The sequence below is a fragment of the Tursiops truncatus genome, chromosome 9 (genome assembly GCF_011762595.2).
Source record: "Tursiops truncatus isolate mTurTru1 chromosome 9, mTurTru1.mat.Y, whole genome shotgun sequence".
NCBI lineage: Eukaryota > Metazoa > Chordata > Mammalia > Artiodactyla > Delphinidae > Tursiops > Tursiops truncatus.
In genome coordinates, this window is record NC_047042.1 from 86,956,373 (window position 1) to 86,981,987 (window position 25,615).

The 25,615-nt window shown below is 41.9% G+C and overlaps 1 protein-coding gene across 7 annotated transcripts in view; it reads right to left on the reverse strand.

Moving 5' to 3' along the window:
- The window catches only part of SLC35B4 (solute carrier family 35 member B4), a 186,592-nt gene that overhangs the window by 74,559 nt on the left and 86,418 nt on the right, over positions 1 to 25,615 (reverse strand). For 3 of the 7 annotated variants that reach the window (XM_033863298.2, XM_033863304.2, XM_073809951.1), the window contains exons 3-5: positions 24,464 to 24,618; positions 13,983 to 14,081; positions 2,744 to 2,868 (exon numbers count right to left, since the gene is read on the reverse strand). The exons of 3 other annotated variants lie outside the window; for them this stretch is intronic. The gene's annotated coding sequence lies outside the window, so the exon portion shown is untranslated. Of the gene's footprint in view, positions 1 to 2,743; positions 2,869 to 13,110; positions 13,595 to 13,982; positions 14,082 to 24,463; positions 24,619 to 25,615 lie in introns of those variants that run through there. One more of the 7 variants, XM_033863305.2, reaches the window with a different exon arrangement.

The window sequence follows — 25,615 nt, forward strand, 5'->3', positions numbered from 1 at the left end:
AACATAGTCCAGTTAACTGACTGACTCATGTCATGTTTCAGATTCATGTTTTAGATTGGTAGGATTAATAGTACCAAGCTTTTTCAATGCAGCATTATTTACAATAGTCAAGATATGGAAATAACCTAAATTCCCATCAATGGATGAAAGAAGATGTTTTATATATATATATATATATATACACACACACACACACACACACAGTGGAACTACTCAGCCGTAAAAGAGAATGAGTTCTTGCCATTTTCAACAACATAGATGGACCTTGAGGGTATTACGCTAAGTGAAATAAGTCAGAGAAAGGCAAATACTACATGATTTCACTTACATGTGGAATCTAAAAAAACAAAGTGAAGAAACATACAAAACCAAACCAAACCCAGACTCATAGGTACAGAGAACAGATTGGTGGTTTCTAGAGGGGAGGGAAGTTGGGAGGGTGGTGCAAAATGGGTGAAGGGGATCAAAAATACAAGCTTCCAGCTATAAAATAAATGTCATGGGGATGTACAGTACAGCATGGGGAATATAGTCAGGAATATTGTAGTAACTTTGTATGATGACATGTGGCAACTAGACTTATTATGGTGATCATTTCTCAATGTACACAAATGAATCACTATGTCGCACAACTGAAACTAATATAACATTTTATGTCAATTGTACCTCAATAAAAACAAAACAAAACACCAGGATCCAACCCTCAATTTGCATATTCACCTCACCCACCTTACTATATTTAAAACAGTTATTTCATTCATTGTGGATTTTTCTGCATTGATTTTGATTTTTTGAAATATTGCATTAAAATATTATTTTTTACCACAAGAAAATATTGAAAAAAAAAATAGTGCCAAGCTTTCACAGGACTCCCATACCAAAGGATACTTCTTCCTAAACCCTTTCCCATAACCAGATAGTGAAGAAAACAAAAACAAAGTAGATATTTTATCTAATACTTATGTACAAGACAAAATATTATATAGTATGCTTCATACCTTGTCTTTAAAACTATGGCCTAAGAATAATTCCTCATAGGTATAATATCACTAGGAAATAAATGTTAGTGCCACAAGGGCAAGATTCCAGCTAAGCAAATGTCCAGATAATGCATCAAGTTTAGAACTGAAAATCGTACTGAAATAATTTTTAATGGGAATCTTCATGTTATTCCCTGCTTTATCACATTTAATACAGGGAACATTGACTGTCCTTATCTTGTGCACTGAACATTGTGGTTTTGAGCATCCGTTATTGCAGTGTGGTGATTCTTACTGAGTCACTGGATGAACCACGGCCTCTGAGCGCCCTGATACTAAATGGCCTCCGATTTTCTCCAGGAAACGAACTCTGCCCGTTGAAGGCTGATCGATGCTCCTCCGGCGCCCTCTAGTGTCCTATGCTCACCCTGGTCTATCACTTAACACTATTGAAATTGTTTCCTTGCCTATCTTCCCGTGCCACACCGCAAGCTCTGTGAGGGAAGTATGAGGTTCTTGCCACTTTTGTGCACCCAGCTCTCAACAGTAGTGCCTCGCCAACAATAGTCACCCATAAATATTTGTTGAGTGAATGAATTATTGAATAAATGAATGAAGGAGTGAGTGAATAGATTCCTGTATTCCTTTTTTGAGTTCTCCTCCCTGCTTTTTATGATTTTAATTTGATCTTCTTTTGCACTGTTGCTCTGTATACATTAAGCTACATTAAGCATGTTGGCCTTTGGCCACTGTCCCTTCCAACTCTCTCTAACCTAAGAAACCCGACTGACTGACCACGTGATTGGGTTTAAAAACAAGTTAGGAATAGAGAGTTCTGCATGATTCAAGTTTATAGCTTTAGCGCATAATCTTTCTAACAGGTGTTTTGGGAATTTAAAGACATATTTTGTTTTCCTTCTGGTTCTTGGGTTCCGAATAGAGGTGTCAGTCAGCTGATTGCTGGGTTAGAAAGCTATTGCTGTTTTGTAAGTCTACAAAAATTCAGTAGGCGGTGGGTTATGTGGTCAACACAATGCTAGGAATTATGGGATTATACATCACAAGGCTTGCCCATGGTAAGAGCTTCATATGGATCTGTTGATGGATAAAGGAAAAGTGCAGAGAATGGGTCTGCTGCCCTCAATAATAATAGCTAACATATGGAGCACTTACTGAATGCCGGGCACCTTTCCCAAATTATCTCATTTAATCTTCATAAAAATCCAGTGAGATAGGCATAGGCACTATTATGATCTCCACTTTCTAGGGGAAGCAACTGAGGCTTAGAGAGATTTCCAAGGTGATATAAAGTTGTGCATTTGGTTGACACCCAGATCTGTCTGATACTAGAGACCAGAGTCATAACTTCTCTGATCCAGTGACCCACGAGGTTTTTAGTTTCATCAGAGAGACAAGATAAACACACATGAAACCACCAAGGCGTCTCAGAACACTCCAGATATAACCCAGCCCCTGGGCCCTCTCCTCTGCTCATCTACCACTCTTCCCGGTGCATCTGCTCTCCAGCCACTCTGGGCTCCTTGCTTTTTTTGCAGGATGCTGAGCACATTCCTGCCCCAGGGCCTTTGCACTTGCTATTCCTTCTGCCTGGAACACTTCCCCCAGGTACATCCATGGCTTTCTTCCTCATTTCATTCAGTTTTTTGCTTCAATGGTACTTCCTCAGACATTCTGACATTCTATCTGGCCCTGCCCTACTCTATTTTCTTTATTTTACCATTACCTAACATGATGGTAATTACCTTTCATAGATTTATTTTTTATTTTCTGCGTCTTCCACTAGATAGCAGACTCCAGGAAGCCAGGGACTTTGTGTACACCTCCAGCAATGAGAACAGGGCCTGGTACATAGTAGCACTTAATATACCTGTCAAATGAATGAAGATCATTAAGATAATTATCCTTTAAGATAATTGGCAAGTATTAAACAGCAGTTCTGTGCCAGGTATTTTGCCAGATGTTTTATGTCATAGCATCTCACATATTACTTTGCCACATCCCTATTAGAGAGGTATATTATTTTCTTCTCACTTTATTTTTTTTTAACATCTTCATCAGAGTATAACTGCTTTACAATGTTATGTTATTTTCTGCTGTATAACAAAGTGAATCAGCTATATGTATATATATATCACCATATCCTCTCCCTCTTGTGTCACCCTCTCACCCTCCCTATCCCAACCCTCTAGGTGGTCACCAAGCACTGAGCTGACCTCTCTGTGCTATGCAGCTGTTTCCCACTAGCTATTTTACATTTGGTAGTGGATATATGTCCATGTCACTCTCTCACTTTGTCCCAGCTTCCCCTTCCCCCTTCCCATGTCCTCAAGTCCATTCTCTATGTCTGCGTCTTTATTCCTGTCCTGCCCCTAGGTTCATCAGAAACATTTTTTTTAATATTCCATATATATGTGTTAGCATACGATATTTGCTTTTCTCTTTCTAAGTTACTTCACTCTGTATGACAGACTCCATCCACCTCACTACAAAGAGTTCAATTTCATTTCTTTTTATGGCTGAGTAAAATTCCACTGTATATGTGCCACATCTTCTTTATCCATTCATCTGTCAATGGACACTTAGATTGCTTCCATATCCTGGCTATTGTAAATAGAGCTGCAGTGAACATTGTGGTACACGACTCTTTTTGAATTATGGTTTTCTCAGGGTATATGCCCAGTAGTGGGATTGCTGGGTCGTATGGTAGTTCTATTTTTAGTTTTTTAAGGAAACTCCGTGCTGTTCTCCATAGTGGCTGTATCAATTTACATTCCCACCAACAGTGCAAGAGGGTTCCCTTTCCTCCACACCCTCTCCAACATTTCTTGTTTGTAGATGTTTTGATGATGGCCATTCTGACTGGTATGAGGTGTTACCTCATTGTAGTTTTGATTTGCATTTCTCTAATGATTAGTGATGTTGAGCATCCTTTTATGTGTATGTTGGCAATATGTATATCCTCTTTGGGGAAATGTCTATTTAGATCTTCTGCCCATTTTTGGATTGGGCTGTATGTTTTTTTGATATTGAGCTGCATGAGCGGCTTTTATATTTTGGAAATTAATCCTTTGTCAGTTGCTTCGCTTGCAAAAATTTTCTCCCATTCTGAGGGTTGTCTTTTCGTCTTGTTTATGGTTTCGTTTGCTGTGCAAAAGCTTTTAAGTTTCATTAGATCCCATTTGTTTATTTTTGTTTTTACTTCCATTTCTCTAGGAGGTGGGTCAAAAAGTATCCTGCTGTGATTTATGTCATAGAGTGTTCTGCCTATATTTTCTTCTAGGAGATTTATAGTGTCCGGCCTTACATTTAGGTCTTTATTCTATTTTGAGTTTATTTTTGTGTATGGTGTTAGGGAGTGTTCTCATTTCATTCTTTTACATGTAGCTCTCCAGTTTTCCCAGCACCACTTATTGAAGAGACTGTCTTTTCTTTTTTGTATATTCTTGCCTTCGTTATCAAAGATAAGGTGACCATACATGTGTGGGTTTATCTCTGGGCTTTCTATCCTGTTCCACTGATCTACATTTCTGTTTTTGTGCCAGTACCATACTGTCTTGATTACTGTAGCTTTGTAGTGTAGTTGAAAGTCAGGGAGCCTGATTCCTCCAGCTCCGTTTTTCTTTCTCAAGATTGCTTTGGCTATTTGGGGTCTTTTGTGTTTCCATACAAATTGTGAAATTTTTTGTTCTAGTTCTGTGAAAAATGCCATTGGTTGTTTGATAGGGATTGCACTGAATCTGTAGATTGCTTTGTGGAGTAGAGTCATTTTCACAATGTTGATTCTTCCAATCCAAGAACATGGTATATCTCTCCATCTGTTTGTATCATCTTTAATTTCTTTCATCAGTGTCTTATAGTTTTCTGTATACAGGTCTTTTGTCTCCCTAGGTAGGTTTATTCCTAGGTATTTTATTCTTTTTGTTGCAATGGTAAATGGGAGTATTTCCATAATTTCTCCTTCAGATTTTTCACCATTAGTATATAGGAATGAAAGAGATTTCTGTGTATTAATTCTGAATCCTGTTACTTTACCAAATTCATTGATTAGCTCTGGTAGTTTTCTGGTAGCATCTTTAGGATTCTCTATGTATAGTATCGTGTCATCTGCAAACAGTGACAGTTTTACTTCTTCTTTTCCAACTTAGATTGCTTTTATTTCTTTTTCTTTTCTGATTGCTGCAGCTAAAATTTCCAAAACTATGTTGAATAATAGTGGTGAGAGTGGGCGGCCCTGTCTTGTTCCTGATCTTAGAGAAAATGGATTCTGTTTTTCACCATTGAGAACGATGTTTGCTGTGGGTTTGTCGTACATGGCCTTTATTATGTTGAGGTAGGTTCCCTCCATGCCTACTTTCTGGAGAGTTTTTATCGTAAATGGGTGTTGAAATTTGTTGAAAGCTTTTCTGCATCTATTGAGATGATCACATGGTTTTTATCTTTCAATATGCTAATATGGTGTATCACATTGATTGATTGTGTATATTGAAGAATACTTGCATTCCTGGGATTAACCCCACTTGATCATGGTGTATGATCCTTTTAATGTGCTGTTGGATTCTGTTTGCTAGTATTTTGCTGAGGAATTTTGCATCCATGTTCATCAGTGATATTGACCTGTAGTTTTCTTTCTTTGTGACATCTTTGTCTGGTTTTGGTATCAGGGTGATGTTGGCCTCGTTGAATGAGTTTGGGAGTGTTCCTACCTCTGCTATATTTTGGAAGAGTTTGAGAAGGATAGGTGTTAGCTCTTCTCTAAATGTTTGAAAGAATTCGCCTGTGAAGCCATCTGGTCCTGGGCTTTTGTTTGTGGGAAGATTTTTAATCACAGTCTCAATTTCAGTGCTTGTGATTGGTCTGTTTATATTTTCTATTTCTTCCTGGTTCAGTCTCGGAAGGTTGTGCTCTTCTAAGAATTTGTCCATTTCTTCCAGGTTGTCCATTTTATTGGCATATATAGTTGCTTGTAGTAATCTCTCATGATTCTTTGTATTTCTGCAGGGGCAGTTGTTATTTCTTTTTCATTTCTAATTCTGTTGATTTGAGTCTTTTCCCTTTTTTTCCTGATGAGTCTGGCTAATGGTTTATCAATTTTGTTTATCTTCTCAAAGAATCAGCTTTTAGTTTTATTGAATTTTGTTGTCATTTCCTTCATTTCTTTTTCATTTATATCTGATCTGAAATTTATGATTTCCTTCCTTTGCTAACTTTGGGGGTTTTTTGTTCTTCTTTCTCTAATTACTTTAGGTGTAAGGTTAGGTTGTTTATTTGAGATTTTTCTTGTTTCTTGAGGTAGGATTGTATTGCTATAAAATTCCCTCTTAGAACTGCTTTTGTTGCATCCCATAGGTTTTGGGTCATCGTATTTTCATTGTCATTTGTTTCTAGGTATTTTTTGATTTCCTCTTTGATTTCTTCAGTGATCTCTTGGTTATTTAGTAGCGTATTGTTTAGCTTCCATGTGTTTGTATTTTTTACAGTTTTTCCTGTAATTGATATCTAGTCTCAGAGCGTTGTGGTAGGAAATGATACTAGATACAATTTCAGTTTTCTTAAATTTACCAAGGCTTGATTTGTGACCCAAGATATGGTCTATCCTGGGGAATGTCCCATGAGCACTTGAGAAGAAAGTGTATTCTGTTGTTTTTGGATGGAATGTCCTAGAAATATCAATTAAGACCATCTTGTTTAACATATCATTTAAAGCTTGTGATTCCTTATTTATTTTCATTTTGGGTGATCTGTCCATTGGTGTAAGTGAGGTGTTAAAGTCCCCCACTATTATTGTGTTACTGTCGATTTCCTCTTTTATAGCTGTTAGCATTTGCCTTATGTATTGAGGTGCTCCTATGTTGGGTGCATAAATTTTTACAATTGTTGTATCTTCTTCTTGGAGTGATCTCTTCATCATTATGTAGTGTCCTTCTTTGTCTCTTGTAATAGTCTTTATTTTAAAGTCTATTTTGTGTGATATGAGAATTGCTACTCTGGCTTTCTTTTGATTTCCATTTGCATGGAATATCTTTTTCCATCCCCTCACTTTCAGTCTGTATGTGTCCCTAGGTCTGAAGTGGGTCTCTTGTAGACAGCATATGTATAGGTCTTGTTTTTGTGTCTATTCAGCCAGTCTACGTCCTTTGGTTGGAGCATTTAATCCATTTACATTTCAGGTAATTATTGATCTGTATGTCCCTATTACCATTTTCTTAAGTGTTTTGGGTTTGTTATTGTAGCTCTTTTCCTTCTCTTGTGACTCCTGCCTAGAGAAGTTCCTTTAGCATTTGTTGTAGAGCTGGTTTGGTGGTGCTGAATTCTCTTAGCTTTTGCTTGTCTGTAAAGGTTTTAATTTCTCTGTCGAATCTGAATGAGATCCTTGCTGGGTAGCATAATCTTGGTTTTAGTTTCTTCCCTTTCATCACTTTAAATATGTCCTGCCACTCCCTCTTGGCTTGCAGAGTTTCTGCTGAAAGATCAGCTGTTAACCTTATGGGAATTACCTTGTATATTATTTGTTGCTTTTCCCTTGCTGCTTTTAATATTTTTTTTTGTATTTAATGTTTGATAGTTTGCTTAATATGTTTCTTTGCATGTTTCTCCTTGGATTTATACTGTATGGGACTCTCTGCACTTCCTGGACTTGATTGACTATTTCCTTTCCCATGTTAGGGAAGTTCTCGACTATAATCTCTTCAAATATTTTCTCAGACCCTTTCTTTTTCTCTTCATCTTATGGAACCCCTATAATTCTAATGTTGGTGCGTTTGATGTTGTCCCAGAGGTCTCTGAGACTGTCCTCAGTTCTTTTCATTCTTTTTTCTTTATTCTGCTCTGCAGTAGTTATTTCCACTATTTTATCTTCCAGGTCACTTATCTGTTCTTCTGCCTCAGTTATTCTGCTATTGATTCCTTTTAGAGAATTTTTAATTTCATTTATTGTGTTGTTCATCATTGTTTGTTTGCTCTTTAGTTCTTCTAGGTCCTTGTTAAACATTTCTTTTAGTTTCTCCATTCTATTTCCAAGATTTTTGATCATCTTTACTATCATTACTCTGAATTCTTTTTCAGGTAGACTGCCTATTTCCCCTTCATTTGTTAGGTCTGGTGGGTTTTTACCTTGCTCCTTCATCTGCTGTGTGTCTCTCTGTCTTCTCATTTTGTTTAACTTACTGTGTTTGGGGTCTCCTTTTCACAGGCTGCAGGTTCGTAGTTCCCGTTATTTTTGGTGTCTGTCCCCAGTGGGTAAGGTTGGTTCAGTGAGTTTGTGTAGGCTTTCTGGTGAAGGGGACTAGTGCCTGTGTTCTGGTGGGTGGGGCTGGATCTTATCTTTCTGGTGGGCAGGGCCACATCTGGTGGTGTGTTTTGGGGTGTCTGTGTACTTAGTGTGATTTTAGGTAGCCTGTCTGCTAATGAGTGGGGTAGTTGTTTGGCATGGGACATCCAGCACTGGAGTTTGCTGGTCGTTGGGTGGAGCTGGGTCTTAGCATTGAGACAGAGATCTCTGGGAGAACTCTTTCCAACTGATATTACATGGGGCCAGGAGGTCTCTGGTTGTCCGATGTCCTGAACTTGGCTCTCCCAATTCAGAGGCTCAGGCCTGACACCAGGCCAGAGCACCAAGACCCTGTCAGCCACACGGCTTTCAAAAGAGAGTGGTGTGTATGGTGAGTCTGGCCTCCAGCCGCTGGGCCTGATGCTGACGTTCCCGTTCCTGCTCCCGCCTCAGAGCGTCTGCTGACCCCACGTGTTCTCACTTTATAGGTACAGACAAGGAAACCGAAATTTACAGAGGTTGAATAACCTGCACCAGGGCAGTTACTGGCTGAGCTGGCATGTGAACATGCTCTTTCCCACTATGGATCATGTCCTGAGAGTTCATTCTCCCCAGGCTTATTTTTCCAGCAGAGCTACAGTCTATATCTCCAAAACTTTTAGCAGAAAGTAGTTTTCTCTTCCATTTTGCACTGATTTCAACAAGTTCTAACAGTACAGAGAAGGTAACTGGAAGATGAGCTTTAAGCTTCAGCCTAACGTCAACGGCACAGCCTCACCAGGGTCAGCACATGGGACAGCTACTTGTCCAGGACCCATTTCCTCCAAGATGCTTTAGATTGCCCTACTTTTTATTTCAGCCATGACAGATGGCTTATCGAGAACAAATAACTCTGTGAGCAGTAACGAGGAGAGGAGAGTGGCCAGAGGACCTCCAAGGCAGAGGAGGTTTTTTGTTCCTACCCACCTCTTTAAGACAATGAAAGCTTGTTCCTACGCAGAATATTTTTCAAAGTTTTCGATGATGTGTCAACAGGTGTTTTTTCCAAGTGTGGTTTTTGCATACTGCTTTCCCCTCACTGCTCTGATTGCTGAAAGTTGCATCATGCCCTTGGAAAGTGGAGCATTGGTCCCTGATCTCCTGCTGGAGAATAATTATTCTCTGAATGTGGACCTGGAAAATTCCGTCTTTAACAAACCTGCCCCACTTGCTTTAGCTTGGTCTTAAGGGGAAGGGTGAGGGAAGGCAGGTCTTTCATGCAAAATCAAAACAACCCAGAATTAAGATCAACTCTGTTTACCCTGAGGCACCAATGTTGTAGTCTGGGTTTTTGTTAAAAATAAAAGTTTCGGCATTTCATTATTAACAAACCCTGTAACAATACAGATGCTCTTTTTGTCATTGTTAAAGAGTCAGCATTGGTTTCCTCCCCCAGACCCCCAACACCCCCAGTTTCATGCAACAGTGTGGAGGGTGGTACGGGGGGCAGGTGGATTTGAAAAGAGGACGTTCCAGTCTGCTCAGCTTCAGGCCTGTGGGGGCAACAGCTGAGAAAGGAGGCTGCAGCTCATCCCGAGATGCCACGTGTTGACAAGGCAGCTGGGGGATTCTAGGAAACTAGCGTCTATGTGAAACTACTTGGCTGCAGGCTGTCCTTACACAGACAGATCCTTGAGGTGGTTCTCATTATCCGTAGTTTTGCAATCCCCAAACAGTGAAATAGAAGCTCAGAGAGGTTGATAGTTAACCCAGGGTTACTTACCTAAGATTCACTTCTCTATTTAAAAGCCTTCATTGATCTCCTATATCTTTACAGAAAAAACAAAAACAAAACCGAACTTCCTTCCAGGGCCCTTCTCACCCTATCTTCCCAGCCTCATTTCATACTCTCCATCCCATGCATGGGGCCTGGGTTACAAGAAGCACCTGGGCCTCCCCCAGCAGGCGCTGACCACCTTTGTCCAGCCTTGCTGCGTTGCATCTGTTATTTCTGTCTCCAAAGCCCTCGCTTTAGAACCACCTGGCAAATGTCTGCTCATTTCTTCAATTCTGCTCAGGTGCGACCTCATCTTCCAGGCAGTTCTCCCGACCTCATCCTGAGTTGGGACTCTGGCTTAAAAGCCCCTGTGGCCCCCCGTGCTTTGTGTATCCTGCACAATGCTGTGCAAATCTGACCACTAGTCATTTCAAGACTAACTCTCCTCAGTGGCTTCCCATCACCCACAGAATAATGTCCAAAGCGTAGCATCAGATCTGTGGCCCTCTTGCTGTGAACGCTTCCCCTCACTTTTTCTTCTAGAACTGCATTGACCAATTTGGTAGCTACTAGCCCTGTGTGGTTATGTAAATTTAAAGAATTTAAAAATAAATAAAATGGAAAACTCACTTCTTAGTAACATTAGCCACATCCCAAGTACTCAGTAGAAATGTGTGGCGTGTGGTTACCATGTTGGAGAGATTTAGAGAACATTTCCATTGTCAGAACATTAGAACAGAACAGAAAGTTCTATTGGACAGCACTGTTCTAGAACCATCTACCCCCACTTCCTGTACCGTCTCTGTGTCTTTACTTTTGCTGGTCCCTCCCCAGTCCTTTTTAAACCCCCAAGTCTGCCCCTTCTAGTCCCAGCTGGGCAAACTGCAGAACCTCATGCCTGAGGAATGGCCTTCACTAATGCCACTGTCCTGTTTTTACCTTATCAGGTGGTAGAGCGTCCCTGCTGGATTAAAGGTGATTTGGGCTCTATTTGGAGGTTATCATTTCAAGGCCACCAAATTCCATTGGTTTGAGTGGAAAGACACAGCTACTGTAGAATGTTTTTCACCTTCTATTGACCTGGGACCCCATGATTCATCTGCAGCGACAGCTTCCATACCACAGTATCATCAGAAAGATCTCAGCATCCTTATTGGCATTCTATAGAAGCCTTAGTGACAATTCTGAGCTGATGGAAGGGTCTTATGCATCATGAATATGAATATCATTATTCAAATGCCTCTGGTAGATGTCAAAGATAAAAGGAAACGTTTTATTTTGTGTTCATTAAGCACTAGAAGGTATGTTTCCCCTGGATGAGACTCATTAAGCCTGTAATGGTTAATGGGAGTTAAATTCCAACATCACATCAAGGAGGAGAAATGATCCCTCAAGTATTTGGAAACTCCTTCCTCCAAATTGCAGATCAAAGCTAGGTTATGAACTTCTGTGCTGTCTTGCTAATGGATTAGACTAACTGCATTCTTTGAATTTTTTTTCCTTTCCAAACACTAACTTTCCCTAAGTAGAGATGATTACAGAAATTTGGTAAGCGTGAGGGATTGTGAGGTCTACCAGGGCCAGCCACTGCTACCGGGTTTCCCTCCAGGCGAGAGAAACTAAAATTGTATAAACGGCAGTTCTATATCAGGGGCTTTACTTATGCCCTCTCACATCTCATAGAATCCCAGTGAGATGTTTGCTTCTGTCTTATCCATGAGGAAACTGAGGCCTGGACGGTGACGTAACCTACTTCAAATCACACGGCTGATAGGAGGATGAGGCAACAAGCCCGGTGCTGTCTGGTTTAAAAACACATTCTAATCCACCGTTTTGGGCCAGCTCCCAAGTGTCTGTCAGATACCTACTCTGTGATAAATTTTACATACGGGGCTGTGGTAGGCACCCAAGAAGAGGAAAAACAGAGCTAAAAGGATTGCCAGAGAGGTGTGATTGATTCACACGAACTCATCCAGGCTATCTGCTGATGTGGTTTTCTCTCCTGCTGATGAAAAAATGAATGAATCCCAGATCATGGTGAGCGAGTAGCTAGGAAAGTGCCCTTGAGGTGCCTTGGGAGAGGAAGGGGGAGGTCAGGGGTGTGGACAGCGCTGAGTGGTGTCCTCAGCGTGCTTGTGGGATGGGACCTTCCTCCCTGCATCTCACCTCACTGTGGGGGAGGCTTCTGGTGACTTCTGGAAGGAGAGACCTCAGAAAGCTCAGCCCCATTCAGAGTTTAATAACATTTAAGACAAAATGTCTCTGCTGCTGAAGATGGAGGAGAAAATGGATCCCTGCTCTCCTTACACCATCTTCCCGCGACTGCTTCTGGGCTCTAAGTAGAACTCAGCCCAGCTTTGTCGTCTTCCCTCCCAGGACCCATTCAGTGGGTCTGGATAATATTTGTGCTTTTCTCCTTTGTGCTCTCTTTGGCTTATCCTGTCTGGAGTGAAATGTGAGGCCCAGGGAGAAAAAGAAATGGATTTGCAAAGCAATACTTGGAGTAACAGACGACCCTGCTGAGACCCCACCTGGAAGACTGTGCTCAGCTCTGAGCATCTAATTACCAGCCGGGTACCGACAAATGGGGTGAGTGTTGGGAGGAAAGATACAAGAGTGATGGAGGGCTTACAAAACTGGATTTATGAAGAAAGATTAAAAGAGCTGAATGGTGGAGACCCGTAAATGATGATCTGGGGGAACTCGGGGACCATCTACTCATATCTGACGGTCGCAAACAGTCAGCAGAGTAAGAATTATTTTGCTTAGACCTAAGAAATACAACAAAGGGTAATGAAAAGAAATATATAACAATAATAGACTGTAATTTTATACCTATTCCCATCCCAAGAAACCTCAACACATTTTATAGCTCAGTATAATATATACCCTACAGTGGGGTGTATTGAGGCTATAAAGCGGCTTGTAATTTACATAAAGCTTTTGCAAAATAATAATATTTAGTGAGAGGGTAATGGGCACTTTGTGTATGAAGTGCAGAGCCCTGGTTACGTTTTGCCTGCTGCTACTCACGGGCAGAGTGGAAGTGGACGAGAGGATTGCTTTGTATAAGTAAGACCACTTACCAAGTTTTCTGCTGCCATTTTCAGAGACACACACAATTCAACCCTGTTTTACAGAAAAAAGAAAACCTTCCTAGTCCGAGAAATACAGGTCTCAGAAAACCACAGAGGCTGCTACAGCTCAGCTCTGAACACACCCTCCGGTTGTCAGCTACCTGCCAGAGCGGCAGGGACCAGGGACCACAGCCAGACCTCTGGGTCTCTACCCTGCTCCCCTCCAGACCCTGGACCCTTAGGAATTGGGCAGGGTCCCTTGTCTCTCTCTCTGGACCTCAGCTTTCTCAGCCTTCACTGGAGGAGGCAAATCTCTGTCCCTTTTCTGAAGGTGATGCTGAGCAGTGCTGAGACTTGCCTTTTGCTGTTCCCTCTGCCTAGAATGCTCCTTCCTCCAATATCCACATGACTTACTTCCTCACTGCATTCAGCTTTCTGTTTAAATGCCAAATTGTAGACAGACTGCATCTGGCAACCCTTCTACAAGAGCAATACCCTCGCCACTTCGTTACCCTCCAGCCCCTTACCTTCATTTTTTAAAATTTATTTATTTTTTTTTTTTTGCAGTACGTGGGCCTCTCACTGCTGTGGCCTCTCCCGCTGCGGAGCACAGGCTCCGGACGCGCTGGCTCAGTGGCCATAGCTCACGGGCCCAGCCGCTCTGCGGCATGTGGGATCTTCCCGGACCGGGGCACGAACCCGTGTCCCCTGCATCAGCAGGCGGACTCTCAACCACTGCGCCACTAGGGAAGCCCTCCTTCATTATTTTTAAGGCATATTTATCAACATTTGAAATATATCATATATCATATCATATCATATATCACACATTTTATGTCTCTTTTGACTAGAACGTAAGTTCCTTCAGGAAAGGGGCTTACCTGTTCCATCCACTGTGGCATGACCAGCAGCAGTAATGTCATTGGATGCTACACTTAACCTTCCCCAAATGATTTGACCTTTCCAAATGACATCGGGATCTATAAGGAGAGAGGGGGAGAGAGGGTCTCAAAGAGAAGGAATAATTGCAAACTGAAGGAAGTCATAGGCTCCAGAAACTTTGTTCTTTTATCACTTCTCCTGCCCTTGTAAGTGGGACCAAGAGGTCTGCCCTTACTTGCTGAGCTGTTGTGCAGAGAAAAGCCTTCTGCAAAAACAAAGCTGAGCGTCACCTCCCTGACTCTCTGAGGCACTGCTCAGGAGACGGGGAGAAAAAGCCAAGGCCACATGGCCTTTCTGTCACATGGCCTCACAGCGTGTCCCTGGAGGTTTTGTGTCTATGTCTGCTCCACCCTTGATTAAATGAAGTGGTTTCAGAGGCTCCCCGCATGACGAGTAGCATACGGCGGCCTCACCTCCCAAGACAACAAGTCACTTGCTTGTTCTGCTTCTCAAATCTCCTATGCAGCTCTCGTGAGGCCCCCACCAAGGATGATGTCCGCCTCCTCCAGGTTCCCATATCGCTACCTGGCATACTGTTGACTCTGCATTAAGGACCATAAATGAAAAGGATGCTGACACCTGCCAATAAAGGAACCAGAGGGGAGAAACCTCTGAATCCTCTTGATGCTTCAGCAACTTACAGGTTCAGGACAATCACTGAAAACTTAGGTTGGGAAACACATTGCCAGCCATTAAGATTCTTAACCCGGTGGGAGGCAGGAAAAGCACAGCAGCAAAGCGCCTCTTCCACTCTCCTGGCTACTTGGAACAGCGAGACATACAGCCAGTCGAAGTACACATTGTGCAAACAGCCTGTGCCAGAGACTTCAGGTGCCTGTGATCGTCAGCAGAGGGGAGTTGGCCCGGATTTATAGATTTCCCTAGGATGAGATCGTTACTTTATACATAATCCAATCCTGCATGAAAAGTTTCTTTATGATCCCTTTACAACTTTCTGCAAGTTTATGCAAAGTAGAAGGCAAGGAGCTTATAGACATAAAACTTGGACTCCGGTAGGAGATGACCATGGGTTCCAAGATAGTTCTAAAATTTCAGGCTTTAAATCTGGTTCCTGCAATGTGAAGTTTCCTCGAGTTGTAATCTTGTGCCTCAGTGTTCCTATCTATAAATTGGAGAGAAGTTCACTAGTGTATCCCATAGGACTATTATAAGGGTAAGAATTTTAAGAGATTAAAAACATGCTGCAGACATAAACTACATGTGCAATGTATAAGGTTCCCTTATTCTGAGACACCAAAAAGATACATCAAGTAAACTCCCTTTGCTAATATTTACTGAGCATATGCTGTGGGTGGCCAGGAAGTGATAGGGGAGGGGGGTGGACCAGTCTCAGACACTAAACCTCCAGGGACATGCTGTGAGGCTGCGTGACAGAGAGGACATTTGGGCTTGGCTTTTTCTCCCCATCTCCTGAACACTGCCTTGGATATTCAGAGTTGATACTCCCCTTCATTTTTGCAGAAGGTTTTCTCTGTCCAACAGCTCGGCAAGCAAGGGCAGAGCCCTTGGTCCCACTTACGAGGGAGAGAAGAAATGATAAAAGAACAAAGTTTCTGGAGCCCATTAACTTCCCTTGATTTGCAAATTATTCCTTCTCTTTGAGGACCGCGCCCCCCCACCCCCGCCATCTTCTTACAGACCCAGATGTTATTTGAGAAGGTCAAATTAGAAATACAAGACCAAAAAAGCCAGGTGCCAGTTAAGAAGTACCTTTTCTGAAAGAAAGCATTAATGGAGCCACCTCAGATGCTCTGTGCAGACTTTCCACACTAGGTGGGTAATGATGAAGGGACCCCTCTTCTTTCTTTTTAATCAAAGATACCCATTTTCCTTTTCGGTTCTTCACCTGGCAGTGTGGAGAGTTCATTAACCGGGTGGCCAAAGGGAGCCCGTTGGGCAATGTGCTTTAGAAGGGAAGGAATTAGGTCTATTTGATGTTTGAGGCTACATTTTGTGGGAAAAAATTACACAGATAGATTTATTTTGGCTCCCGAAATGGTGAATGACAGAGTTGAAAGTTCAGTGTGATTTGGGCATTGCGGCTGCCTCGGTGAGCCTGTGCTGAGGTGAAACCTGGACCATAAAGTTCTCTAAAAGATAATGTCCTGCTCCATTTGCGGAGAAATTCTATCTGAGTCATATGTCATATGTCACAGTCAGATGTCATCCTGAACATGCACAGAGGTAAATAAATCCAGAGATGAAAGTGGCAGGATGTGGGCAGCATTCTGAGCATTGGGTGGAGGGATAAGTTTAATTGAGTTCAGTATGTGTAATTTTGTGTGTGTGCAAATGATTTTTTTGAGGCTCTCTCTATCAAGCTTTAATTTAGGAACGTAAAGTTGGTCTATAAGAGTTAATGGGCTCTAATTTTAACATAAAACACGGAAGAAGGGGAAACTGTGCGGAGTTATGGGAAAAGTAACCACATATTTGGAATCAGATGCTGGCTTCAAACCCTGACTCGGCTTCTTATTAGGTGTTGTGACCTTATGCAAGTTGTTTAAAAACCTGCAGCTTCTGTTTCTTCACCAGTAAAAGGGAATAATATCATCTATTATAAGCCCGAGAATTCAGTGATACTATATATGTAAAGCTCCCAGCACACGGGATGCACTCAATTAGCTTTAACCTCTTTCCACCCTCTGTCTACCTTAAGATGCATCAGATGAAACGCACAGCCAAGGTTAATGGAGAAGGCTCTGTTTCCTGCGTGAGAGAGCTGTTGCTGATTGTGCCTCCAGGTACCCGGTCTCACGGTGGCCAGATCAAACCCACAGCCTCAGGAGGCTTCGGGGCCCCCAGGGGGCTCTGGGCAGCTGCTCACTGCACACCAACTCCGTTTAGAATCCAGATCCCTTAATGCTTCATTCCTCTTTGGAGATGTGATATGACCTTGGGGAAGTCAGCCTCACCTGGGCGTGGGGAGCCTGGATGATCAGTGAAGCGACCAAACACACCTCTCTTCCATGCTTGCTGCATGGTCAGGCACGTGCACTTCCACCTTGGGTCCCAGAGAAGAGAGAGGTGTGCGGTGCTCAATGGCATTCTCAGAACTCCTGCAGGAAGCCTTGCTCTCGTGGTGCTGCTGGGGAGTAACCACAGGCTCTGCGGAGGACTGGAATACAAGCCACTCCTATCTCCCTGTGACCTGTGACACTTCTTTCCTCCTGAGTGAATGTACTGAGCAGTTACGCCCTCCCTGCCTTGGCAGGACAGGTGTCATTCTGTCTTGCGAAGCAGGGGAGAACTTTGCCTTCCACTTTCTCCTGCTTTCTCCTCCAACCTTTTGGATTCTCCTAGAGATTTTTCTGCTTACAATCAAGTCTTGTTCAACACAAACAGGAAAAATCACTTCCCTCAAGCTAATGGCCTCCACAGTCCTTAGAAATGCTGATACGTGTCTAGCATGGCTTAAAACCAACTCAGGACGCCCCTGTAGGAGATTTCCTAGTTGCAGGAAAGTGGGCTGGGGTGAGCTGGAAGTGATTTGGAAGTAAAGAGGAAAGCATGAGAGCCAGGGGAGCTGGGGTGCGTGAGGAGGATTTATGAGAAGTAGAGAGGTGGGGTCTTTGAATAAGAAGTGGGATTCAGGGGAGGGAGGGATGTAACCAGACTGGTTGGTGAGCCCGGCTCTCTCTTAATTATACTGGGTTGGCCAAAAAGTTCATTTGGGTTTTTCTATAACATTGTTCTGTAAGAAAAAAGAGCAATTCTCACACAGGAGGAACCAAGGTGGCAGAGTAGAAGGATGTGCTCTTACTCCGTCTTGCGAGAAGACCAGAATCACAACTAGCTGCTGGACAGTCATTGACAGGAAGGCACTGGAACCCACCAAAAAAGATACTCCACATCGAAAGACAAAGGAGAAGCCACAATGAGACGGTAGGAAGGGCGCAATCACAGTAAAATCAAATCCCTTAACTGGTGGGTGGGTGACTCACAGACTGGAGAATACTTATACCATAGAAGTCCACCTACTGGAGTGAAGGTTCTGAGCCACACGTCGGGCTTCCCAACCTGGGTGTCGGGCAACGGGAGGAGGAATTCCTAGAGAATCAGACTTTGAAGCCCTGTGGGAATTGATTGCAGGACTTCAACAGGACTGGGGGAAACAGAGACTCCACTCTTGGAGGGCAAACACAAAGTACTGTGCATATCAGGACCCAGGGGAAGGAGCAGTGACCCCAGGGAAAACTGAACCAGACCTACCTGCTAGGGTTGGAGGGTCTCCTGCAGACGTGGGGGGTGGCTCTGTTTCACTGAGGGGACAAGGACACTGGCAGCAGAAGTCTGGGAAGTAATCCTTGTGTGAGCCCTCCCAGAGTCTGTCATTAGCCCCACCAAAGAGCCCAGCTAGGCTCCAGTGTTGGGTTGCCTCAGGCCAAACAACCAACAGGGAGGGAACCCAGCCTCACCCATCAACATTCAAGTGGATTAAAGTTTTACTGAGCTCTGCCCACTAGAGAAACAGTCAGCTCTACCCACCACCAGTCCCTCCCATCAGGAAACATACACAAGCCTCTTAGATAGCCTCATCCAGCAGAGGGCAGACAGCAGAAGCAAGAAAAGCTACAATCCTGCAGCCTGTGGAACAAAAACCACATTCACAGAAAGACAGACAAGATGAAAAGGCAGAGGGCTATATACCAGATGAAGGAACAAGATAAAACCCCAGAAAAACAACTAAATGAAGTGGAGATAGGCAACCTTCCACAAAAAGAATTCAGAATAATGAGAGTGAAGATGATCCAGGACCTGGGATAAAGAATGGAGGCAAAGATCGAGGAGGTGCAAGAAATGTTGAACAAAGACCTAGAAGAATTAAAGAATAAACAAACAGATGAACAATACAATAACTGAAATGAAAACTACACTAGAAGGAATCAATAGCAGAATAACTAAGGCAGAAGAACGGATAAGTGACCTGGAAGACAGAATGGTGGAATTCACTGCTGTGGAACAGAATAAAGAAAAAAGAATGGGGCTTCCCTGCTGGTGCAGTGATTGCGAGTCCGCCTGCCGAAGCAGGGGTCATGGGTTCATGCCCTGGTCTGGGAAGATCCCACATGCCGCGGAGCGGCTGGGCCCGTGAGCCATGGCTGCTGAGCCTGCACGTCTGGAGCCTGTGCTCCACAACGGGAGAGGCCACAACAGTGAGAGGCCCGCGTACTGCAAAAAAAAAAAAAAAAAAAAGGAAAAAAGAATGAAAAGAAATGAAGACAGCCTAAGAGACCTCAGGGACAACAGTACATGCAAGAACATTAGCATTATAGTGGTCCCAGAAGGAGAAGAGAGGGAGAAAGGACCAGAGAAAATATTTGAAGAAATTATAGTTGAAAACTTCCCTAACATAGGGAAGGAAATAGCCACCCAAGTCCAGGAAGGGCAGTGAGTCCCATACAGGATAAACCCAAGGAGAAACACACCGAGACACATAGGAATCAAATTGGCAAAAATTAAAGACAAAGAAAAATTATCAAAGCAGCAAGGGAAAAATGACAAATAACATACAAGGGAACTCCCATAAAGTTAACAGCTGATTTCTCAGCAGAAACTCTACAAGCCACAAGGGAGTGGTGAAAGGGAAGAACCCACAACCAAGATTACACTACCTGGCAAGGATCTCATTCAGATTCGATGGAGAAATCAAAAGCTTTACAGACAAGCAAAAGCTAAGTGAATTCAGCACCACTGAACCAGCTCTACAAAAAATGCTAAAGGAACTTCTCTAAGTGGGAAAACAAGAGAAGAAAAGGACCTACAAAAACAAACCCAAAACAATTAAGAAAATGGTCATGGGAATATACATATCAATAATTACCTTAAACGTGAATGGATTAAATGCTCCAACCAAAAGACACAGGCTTGCGCAATGGATACAAAAACAAGACCCATTATATGTTGTCTACAAGACACCCACTTCAGACCTCCTGTAGACACAGACAGACTGAAAGTGAGGGGATGGAAAAAGATATTCCATGCAAGTGGAAATCAAAAGAAAGTTGGAGTAGCTATACTCATATCACATAAAATAGACTTTAAAATAAAGAATGTTACAAGAGACAAGGAAGGACACTACATAATGAAGAAGAAGAAAATATAACAATTATAAGAAGAAGATATAACAATTATAAATATATATGCACCCAACATAGGAGCACCTCAATGCATAAGGAAACTGGTAACAGCTATAAAAGAGGAAATCGACAGTAACACAATAATAATGGGGGACTTTAACACCTCACTTACACCAATGGACAGATCTCCAAAATGAAAATAAATAAGGAAACAGAAGCTTTAAATGACACAATAGACCAGATAGATTTAATTGATATTTATAGGACACTGCATCCAAAAACAGCAGGTTACACTTTCTTCTCAAGTGCACATGGAACATTCTCCAGGATAGATCACACCTTTGGTCACAAATCGAGCCTCAGTAAATTTAAGAAAATTGAAATCATATCAAGCATCTTTTCTGACCACAATGCTATGAGATTGGAAATGAATTTCAGGGAAAAAAACGTAAAAAACACAAACACATGGAGGCTAAACAATACGTTACTAAATAACCAAGAGATCACTGAAGAAATCAAAGAGGAAATCAAAAAATACCTAGAGACAAAAGACAATGAAAACAGGATGATCCAAAACCTATGGGATGCAGCAAAAGCAGTCCTAAGAGGGGAATTTATAACAATATAATCCTACTTAAAGAACCAAGAAAATTCACAAATAAACAACTTAACCTTACACCTAAAGGAACTAGAGAAAGAAGAACAAACAAAACCCAAAGTTAGTAGAAGGAAAGAAATCATAAAGATCAGAGCAGAAATAAATGAAATAGAAACAAAGAAAACAAGAGCAAAGATCAATAAAACTAAAAGCTGGTTCTTTGAGAAGATAACCAAAATTGATAAACCATTACCCAGACTCATCAAGAAAAAGAGGGAGAGGACTCAAATCAATAAAATTAGAAATGAAAAAGGAGAAGTTACAACAGACACCACAGAAATACAAAGCATCCTAAGAGACTACTACAAGCAACCCTATGTCAATAAAATGGATAACGTGGAAGAAATGGACAAATTCTTAGAAAGGTATAACCTTCCAAGACTAAGCCAGGAAGACAGAGAAAATATGAACAGACCAATCACAAGTAATGAAATTGAAACTGTGATTAAAAATCTTCCAAGAGGGCTTCCCTGGTGGTGCAGTGGTTTAGAGTCCGCCTGCCGATGCAGGGGACACAGGTTCGTGCCCTGGTCCGGGAGGATCCCACATGCTGCAGAGTGGCTAGGCCCGTGAGCCACGGACACTGAGCCTGCACGTCCGGAGCCTGTGCTCCACAATGGGAGAGGCCACAACAGTGAGAGGCCTGCGTACTGCAAAAAACAAACAAACAAAAAATCTTCCAAGTAACAAAAGTCCAGGACCAGATGGCTTCACAGGTGAATTCTATCAAACATTTAGAGAAGAGCTAACACCCATCTTTCTCAAACTCTTCCAAAAAATTTCAGAGGAAGGAACACTCCCAAACTCATTCTATGAGGCCACCACCACCCTGATACCAAAACCAGACAAAGATACTACAAAAAAGAAAATTACAGACCAATATCACTGATGAATATAGATGCAAAAATCCTCAACAAAATACCAGCAAACAGAATCCAACAACACATTAAGGATCATACACCATGATCAAGTCGGATTTATCCCAGGGATGCAAGGATTCTTCAACATATGCAAGTCACTCAATGTGATACACCATTTTAACAAATTGAAAAAAAACCCCAACAAACTGAAGAATAAAAACCATATGATCATCACAATAGATGCAGAAAAAGCTTTTGATATAATTCAACACCCATTTATGATAAAAACTCTCAAGAAAGTGGGCATAGAGGGAACCGGCCTCAACATAATAAAAGCCATATACGACAAACCTAGAGCAAACATCATTCTCAATGATGAAAAACTGAAAGCATTTCCTCTAAGATCAGGAACAAGACAAGGATATCCGCTCTCACCACTATTATTCAACATAGACTTGGAAGTCCTTGCCACAGCAATCAGAGAAGAAAAATAAATAAAAGGAATACAAATTGGAAAAGAAGTAAAACTGTCACTGGTTACAGATGACATGATGCTATACATAGAGAATCCTAAAAATGCCACCAGAAAACTACTAGAGCTAATCAATGAATTTGGTAAAGTTGCAGGATACAAAATTAATGCACAGAAATGTCTTGCATTCCTACACACTAATGATGAAAAATCTGAAAGAAAAATTAAGGAAACACTCCCATTTACCATTGCAACAAAAAGAATAAAATACCTAGGAATAAACCTACCTAGGGAGACAAAAGACCTGTATGCAGAAAACTATAAGACACTGATGAAAGAAATCAAAGATGACACAAACAGATGGAGAGATATACCATGTTCTTGGGTTGGAAGAATCAATATTGTGAAAATGACTCTACTACCCAAAGCAATCTACAGATTCAATGCAATCCCTATCAAATTACCAATGGCATTTTTTGTGGAACTAGAACAAATCATCTTAAAATTTGTATGGAGACACAAAAGACCCCGAATAGCCAAAGCAGTCTTGAGGGAAAGAAACTGAGCTGGAGGAATCAGGCTCCCTGACTTCAGACTATACTACAAAGCTACAGTAATCAAGACAATATGGTACTGGCACAAAAACAGAAACATAGAGCAATGGAACAAGATAGAAAGCCCAGAGATAAACCCACACACCTATAGTCAACTAATCTATGACAAAGGAGGCAAAGATATAAAATGGAGAAAAGACAGTCTCTTCAGTAAGTGGTGCTGGGAAAACTGGACAGCTACATGTAAAAGAATGAAATTAGAACACTCTCTAACACCATACACAAAAATAAACTCAAAATGGATTAGAGACCTAAATGTAAGACCGGACACTATAAAACTCTTAGAGGAAAACATAGGAAGAACACTCTTTGACATAAATCACAGCAAGATCTTTGTTGATCCACCTCCTAGAGTAATGGAAATAAAAACAAAAATAAACAAATGGGACCTAATGAAACTTAAAAGCTTTTGCACAGCAAAACAAACCATAAACAAGACGAAAAGACAACCCTCAGAATGGGAGAAAATATTTGCAAACGAATCAACAGACAAAGGATTAATCTCCAAAATATATAAACAGCTCATGCACCTCAATATTAAAAAAACAAACAACCCAATCCAAAAATGGGCAGAAGACCTAAATAGACATTCCTCCAAAGAAGACATACAGGTGGCCAAGAAGCACATGAAAAGCTGCTCAACATCACTAATTATTAGAGAAATGCAAATCAAAACTACAAAGAGGTATCACATCACACCAGTTAGAATGGGTATCATCAGAAAATCTACAGACAACAGATGTTGGAGAAGGTGTGGAGGAAAGGGAACCCTCTTGCACTGTTGGTGGTAATGTAAATTGATACAGCCACTATGGAGGTTCCTTAAAAAACTAAAAATAGAATTACCATCTGATGCAGCAGCAATCCCACTACTGGGCATATACCCAGAGAAAAGCATAATTCAAAAAGACACATGCACCCCAATGTTCATTGCAGCACTATTTACAATAGCCAGGTCATGGAAGCAACCTAACTGCCCATCGACAGATGAATGGATAAAGAAGTTGTGGTACATATATACAATGGAATATTACTCAGCCATAAAAAGTAACGAAATTGAGTCGTTTGTTGAGACGTGGATGGATCTAGAGAGTGTCATACAGAGTGAAGTAAGTCAGAAAGAGAAAAACAAATATCGTATATTAACGCATGTATGTGGAACTTAGAAAAATGGTACAGATGAACTGATTTGCAAGGCAGAAGTTGAGACACAGATGTAGAGAACAAGCGTATGGACACCAAGGGGGCGAAACTGCGGTGTGGGGGGTGGGGATGGTGGTGTGCTGAATTGGGCGATTGGGATTGACATGTATACACTGATGTGTATAAAATTGATGACTAATAAGAACCTATTGTATAAAAAATTTAAAAAAATAAAAGCAATTCTCTCTCTGCCTCTTTAAGACACTTATCAGGAAAGGCATATATTACCTTCCACAGGTTTTTGTGACGGAATTGGTATTTCTTTCGAATGCAGCCCTGCACTGAGACATGCCTTTAACAAAACAACCCAGCTAAATTCAGGGGCCAGGAGTAATCGTGACATGTTTAATGCGCCCTGGACACTGGTGACAGTAGTTGAACACTTCATGTTCATTTGCTCACCTAACCCTTACAGCAATCTTACATTTATCCCCATTTCACAGAGGAAGAAACCAAGGCTTAGCAGGGTTTAAATTTTTAAAAAAATTAAACAACAAGTCTTTATTTCTCACCGTTATGGAGGCTGGGACATCCAAGATGAAGGCGCCGGCAAATTCAGTAAAGTCACACAGATGTGAAGCGGTGAAGGAGGGTAGAAGCAGTAGAAACGCAGGAGTATCTGGCTCCAGAGTCCATGTGTTCTCCCTCTCCCCGCACTCTGTTCTCCCTGTTATAGAAGATGCTACGTCTTGGGAAGGCAGCTGTGCTCACCACTGCACCACCAACACTGGGCTATGTCTCTGGACATCGCACAAGTGAATCGCTGGAGTAGCACGGACCCAGTTAATCCACACAAGGCACCTGTGCTGAGCAAGACGGCGAGAGGCAATCCTCTTTGGCTTTTAAATTTAGAAGCCTTCACAGGAATATGCTTCTCGGTTCATAGTTGCCCTCTCAAGCAAAGCATTCCGTGGCTTAACTATCTCAGGAGACCTTCAATGCCCTTCAGCAGTGCCCACTCACTCAAAATTTGGAATGATGAATGGGCAAGGAAAATCAGCAAATCCAAGATATGGTCAAGCATGGGAATAGATGCTTAACTGTTGTTCAGGGACAGACGTAAAAGGGATATAAGTTTCTTAGATTTAATATGGACCCCAGAGTATGATTCAAGATATGTTTCTGACGGATTTACAAGGATGTCCACCTCACCCCATCAATAAAATCGGGGCAACAGAGAACACAGGTAGGGGGATGGGTGCAGTCCATCAGGGCATAACTTCTGAAATCAGAGGGCAGAGTTGGGGAGAAATGAGTAGTATAAACTCAGGACCGGAAGGAATTTTGAAAAGTTATCTAATCTGTCCCCTTAAATCATCTAAGGCAGGTTCATTTTATTTTGAAAGACCCCCAGGGAAAGACACTCAGAAACCTCTTTTTGGTAGAGCCATTGCAGTGTTAACAACTCTCGCTTGCAGAGATTTAATCCCCCCTAATTCATCACCTGCCACAGCAAAAACAAGCTGAGGGGGTCTATTTTTCTAAGGATTTACACCCCTACATACTTCCAAAATGTGTGTGAGGCAACCCGCTGATAGAGTTGGCTCAGAGTTTAAGGAAAAGAGAATGTAAAAAAGCTGACCGTTATGTGATGTGTTGCCCTAAAGAAAGACAAAGGATGGCCTCAGTGTGTGAACATCTGGGCTGGACTTTGTATCACTGGA